Below are 5,984 nucleotides of genomic sequence, written 5' to 3'. Positions count from 1 at the left end.
CCTTGTCCTATCACCTTAACAATCATGATTCGGGGAGGAGAATTATCTTCCAGCATTAGACCTCTAACCTTCCAAATAACATCAGTCTACTGGCAAGCCTTAAATCAATTTCTCCGAACCAGCAAAGGGGAGACTGAGAGTTATAAATCTAGGCCCCAATTCAGCTTGTGCTTAAATTCCATTGATTTTTATGGGATTTATCCATGCGTGTACATGCTTTCCTGAATAGGGCTGCTTTCCTGAACCAGAGTGCTAGCCATATTGAGCTATACAGTGAGACATTTCTCCGTGTCACCTGTGTCAGTAATATGTTCTCTTGGTCCTGGAGGGTCAAACTGAGGCGTTAGAATATCTGGTTAAGAAATGCCTTTCTTTGCTGAGGCTTTTTGTTCGAAGTGTATGTTTTGCTCCCGTTTATAGAGCCGCAAGAGCTGAAGTAACTGATGACAGATTGTCCTCAGAAGCTGACGGTTTGAACTGCCATGTTCTTTCACATTAAACCACAGGTTTCAGGATTCAGATATGACAGAGTCAGCGCATGAGGGAGAAATGAATGATCCAAATGTTGTATTCTTTAGCCAGGTAGTTGTGACCAAATGCTGCTCTCAGTGACACCAATTGAAATCCAATGAGCTCAGGGAAAGTTTCTTTGGATTTACAATGATGTAATAGAGGAGAATTTCCCCCTATTTCCTAAAGACAAGATTGTGATTTACCATACGTGGCCACATAGGAATTAAGGAGCGCATTGAAATCTCCCCTTACGACTTCCCTGCATTGCTGGCCTGAGGGGGAGGAAGTGGGGTGAAAGCAAGGTCCACAAGGCAGCTCTGACCTATGCAGGTCAGGGGTCAGTAGGGAGTGAGCAAAGAGAGGTGGGAGAAAGGGTGGACCCTGGGCTCCTCCCCCTCCAAAATGAAGGCCAGCACAGCTGAGATCCACTGGGAGGTACAATAATCTGCTTTTGGCATGGGCTGGTGGCTCCCTCTTGGAGCAAGGGCAGAACTTGGGATGACACAAAAAGTCTTGCCCTAAATTTGAAAATGTTGTTGTTGACCAGCTATTTATTATGGGCCAAATTCTGCTCAGAGTTACATGGGTGCAACGGTTGTCCCATTGACTCCATAAAGGAGAGCAGAATTTACTGTGCATATGCTTTGTGTGGTTCCTCTGTTGCAGCTCCCCATTCTTAATATCACTGGCAGCAGCTTTTCTCTCTGTTGTTTAAACTGTAAATATGAGTATGTCTTCAGCAGAGGTTTGGTGAACACCAAGCCTCTGCATTAAAGCATGGTTTGATTTACTGTGTGATAAATGTGCTTCCCAGGCATTTGTTGAAACAACACAGAGATTACTAACAGTCCATTAGGTTAGTTTCAATGCATGGCCCATGGATACAGTTTGAGATTCACTTAGCTAAGATTCTGATCCTGCAGTCCCTCCACGCACAGTGCTGCCATGGAGGTCAATGGGAATTCTGCGCATGGGGTCTGATAACAAAGCCTACTGAAGTCAATGGGAGTCTTTCCATTGACTTCTATGAGCATTCCATTGGGCCTATGGTGAGCTTGCTGGATTGGGCCCCCAGCATCCACTTTTTCTGTGAAAAGAGCCTGACTTCAGGTGTCTGTCAGTAAATTCAGCCATTCATGACTAAATGATCTATCTGGTCAGTAAACACCCACCATCTAAACTCTGTTGTCCAATCTAGCCAAATTCCAAGCCAAATGGAATCTCCTTGATTGTCCTGATGCGTGTAAGAATGAATACAATGTGATTGGGAAGATCTTGTGTCCCTGCCACAAAAGACTGGTACGCACTCAGATGATGCTCAGACAAAAAGAGGATAACCAGGAGGTCAGCGGAAGTCTGAAGATGGTTGAGTCATTCAGGACCAGGGACTTTCTTTATTTAGCTTTCTTTATTTAAAAATGATTGGGACTTGTTTGAAGAATGTGGAAGCCCAGACATGCTCCTTGGCAATCTTTTCTGTTTCCGTAAGGGTGCTACAGCACTTACTTTATGCTGGTGGGTAGCTGCAGTTTATCTCCTGCTGTGAGCACTAGTTCTGTTTTCTTTCATTCATACAAGGCACATGCACCAGTGAGCTTTCTTTTTTTCAATGAAATCTTGTCACTTGGAGAATATTTCCCGTAGAAGAGCCAAATTCAGAGATGATATCTAAGGTGGCTTAGGAAACTCTAAGGCCCCAATTCAGCAAAGCATTTATGCACATGCTTAAGTCTATCTCTATTCAGCACAGCACCTAAGTACATGCTTAACTTTAAGCACATGCTCAAGTTCCACTGAATTCAACGGGACATGTGCATGTGATGATGTACTTTGCTGAGTAGGGCTGGATAGCTGAACTGGGGCCTAAATGAATTCTAGTTCATCAGCATGTAACGTTTATCAATTTATATCCATTCATCCCCACTTAGGTCTTGTCTACACATAAACTTGAACCCATTTAACTAAAGTATGTTTTAAACCTGATTTAGTTAAATCAGTGCAAAACTCTGGCCTATGAGTTTATGGTCTATGCTATGAGTTTATGTTGAATTTAGCAGGGTTAAATCGAATTAACCCTTCACCCATCCACACAACAAAGCCCTTTACTTTTATATAAAGGGCACTTAAAATCAATTTCTGTAATCTTCCCCGATGAGGCAATCCAGGGAAAAGGGCATGAAATGATTGTCTGCCGTTGCTTTCACGGAGGGAGAATTGACTGATGACATTTACCCATAACCACCCGTGACAAATTTTTGGCCCTATCAGGCATTGGGATCTCAACCCAGAATTCCAATGGGTGGGGGAGACTGCGGGAACTATGGGATAGCTATGGGATAGCTACCCACAGTACAATGCTCTGGAAGTCGACGCTAGCCTCGGTACATGGATGCCCACAGCCGAATTAATGTGCTTAGTGTGGCCGCGTGCACACGACTTTATACAATCTGTTTCCAAAAATCGATTTCTGTAAAATCGAAATAATCCCATAGTGTAGACATACCCTCTGTTTGATCTCTATTAAATCAATTTTAAAAGTCCTTAAATCAATTTAGTTTAATTTGGTAAGTAAACTAAATTGTAAATCAACGAAGTTGGTAAGTAAACTACATTGATACGAGTTGTAGGTGTGGACAAAGCCTTAGACTCACTTACACACCACTTTTGACTTTGAAACAGGGAGATGACTTGAGCAGTGTACTCCTTGCCCTTTCTTGGCACTGCGAATGTATAACCAGGAATAGAGTTCCACCTTCTTACTTCTCACACAAGTCCAGAAGTTCATTTTCACTTCAGTACAGTCGGCCTGGTCTACACAGGGGTGGGGGGTTGGGGGGAGGAATCGATCTAAGTTACACAACTTGAGCTACATGAATAGCGTAGCTGAAGTTGACATACTTAGATCTACTTACTGGAGTGTCTCCATTGCGGTAGGTCAACTGCTGACGCTCCCCATCAACCCTGCATCTGCTTCTCGCGCAGGTAGAGTACCAGAGTAGACAAGAGAGTGTTCGGGGGTCGATATATCGCATCTTCACTCCGGATCACTCCGGAGGTAAGTGTAGACATGCCTCTTAGTGCTGTGCTATTACTCTGTGTGCCTTATAGAATTTTATGTGGAGAATTACCAAAACCTATTTGTTATATGCAAGGAGCCAAATCCTCAGAAATACTGAGCAACTGCAAACTCCCACTGAAAGCTGTTACGATTCTCTTCTGTCTCTACCCTACATCCTAGCCTATGTCTCTAATATCTACTGATTAATAATAAATTGGGCAAAAAATCCCAAAGAGAAACATGTCTAAATGAGAGATGTGTCTGAGCCTCAGATTTTCACAATGTTCAGGATTATTTAGATTCAATGCATTGGTTTGGGCCCATATCTACTCACTGTAGAATCCAACCCAAACGTGAAAAGCTGTTAATTCCCTCGTCCTGTCAACCAACCTATATATAGGTACTGTATTTTGCTCTGCCTAGTGTCTGAATACAATATTAAAAAATGGTGTTTGTAAAATCTACACTTTCCACGTGTTTATTCCCCCCTCCCCCCTAGTTCCTCACATCTTCGTGTCAATTGCTGGAAATGGGCCATTTTCATTACCACAACAAACAGTCCTTTTTCTCTCCTACTGATAATAGCTCACCTTAACTGATCACTCTCCTTATAGTGTGTATGGTAACACTCATTGTTTCATCTTCTCTGTGTATATATGTATTTTCCACTGCATGCATCCGATGAAGTGGGCTGTAGCCCACAAAAGTTTATGCTCAAGTAAATTTGTTAGTCTCTAAGGTGCCACAAGTACTCCTGTTCTTTTTGCGGATACAGACTAACAAGACTGCTACTCTGAAAACTTTCCAAGCACACACTGATGAAAAGGAGGAGGATATGGTCAAAAATAGCAAATAAAAGCTAAAAATATGGGGACAACTTCAAAAGGTTCAGACTACTTCCCTTCTTCAAAAATAAATACACTTCAATAGCTTTAGTTCTTGTGGCTGATCCTCTGACAGCTCAAAAATCAATAGGAATAGATTAACGGACTGAACTTTTCTCCTTAAGTTAAAGTTTTACTTGCACATGCACCCAGTGCAAAGATTTCTTTTTTCTTCTTTACAAAGTACATTTTATGCCCATGTGAAAGGTGTCTGACTGACAACACTGGAATCTTAGGTCCTCTGGCCAAAGGACAGATTGATCATAGGCTGCAGCCACGTGAAATTCCTCAGTTCTAACCAATACGGATTCCCTTTTGGAGTAAACGTATTACTCAATCTCTGGCTGCGCTGCTGCAGATGCCAGAGTTACTGTGGTGGTTTTTTTGTTGCTCAAGATGTCACCAATCGCTCAGACTAAAGGAGCACCAGTTTAGCTCATTATCCCAGCAGGGACATTAGCTCATGAGCTAGCAGCCAGGACCAAACTAATGATCTAGTACAAAGCTCATCATTATTGATTAGTCACCTGGGCCAAAGGTTAAATGCTATTAATGAACAAGAAACCATGAACTGGCGAACTGTTATTGAAAGGCTGGGTATGAGAGCTTTTTTAAATGAAGAATTTTTGTGAAAATATTAAGGGTAATTTTGTATATTTATAATATGTAAAAAAAAAGGTTAGTGCATTATGTTAAATAATTATTTATTTGTATAGATATGTATTTGTGTGCATGTGTACAGATAAGTAGATAGATCTCTTTCGGTGTGGGTGTATGCATTATCATTTATTTGTATTTCCATAGTGCCAATGTACACACAGATATCTTTTAACGCAAGTTTTATGCCGATTAAGAATTAATTACTGTGACCTCTCCGTTTTGTGAGCCATCTCTTTTTATTATATCTGCTGGAAAGAATTTCTTTCCACTCTCCCTATTGAAATTCTGTGACAGGCAAAAGGAAGCATTATAATTCAATACACAAATCCTGCACTGAAGCCAAGGAAGGTGATCATGGCTCTATCGATCCTGCTAGAACCGAACAGCATGTACTGTAAACATATACTGAAGCAGTTCAGGCATCCTATACTTTTGCTGCTGCACAATTCAACACAATTTCCCATTATTGCAGACTCTGTCTATTGTTTTTTTATCGTTCATGAAGCTGGACTGATAGAAAAATGAGAAGTCATGACTTCCCAATGTAGCATTTTAAATTTCACCATATCTTCTGATCCCTTTCTCTGTTTCCAAATTGTTGATTTGTTCTCCAAATCTCTCTATCCTTTACTATTGTTCCGAGCTAAAGGGTGTTGAAGTGCTGCTAAATTTTGGGTTTTTCATTAACATTCATGTTGATTAATCCCGTCTTCCTGACTGCAAGTCATTTCCCCCAACCCTCCCCTCTGTGTCTCCTTTCAACTGCCCCTCCTCCTACACCTGAGATATAAGTACTCTCCCAGTGTCTGGAAGAGTCTCAAGGCTTGGGAAAGGACTGCACCCAGACAATCCTCTGCAAGACCAACAGA

This window comes from Gopherus flavomarginatus, chromosome 8 (assembly GCF_025201925.1).
Source record: "Gopherus flavomarginatus isolate rGopFla2 chromosome 8, rGopFla2.mat.asm, whole genome shotgun sequence".
NCBI lineage: Eukaryota > Metazoa > Chordata > Testudines > Testudinidae > Gopherus > Gopherus flavomarginatus.
Note: the sequence above shows the minus strand (reverse complement) of the source record.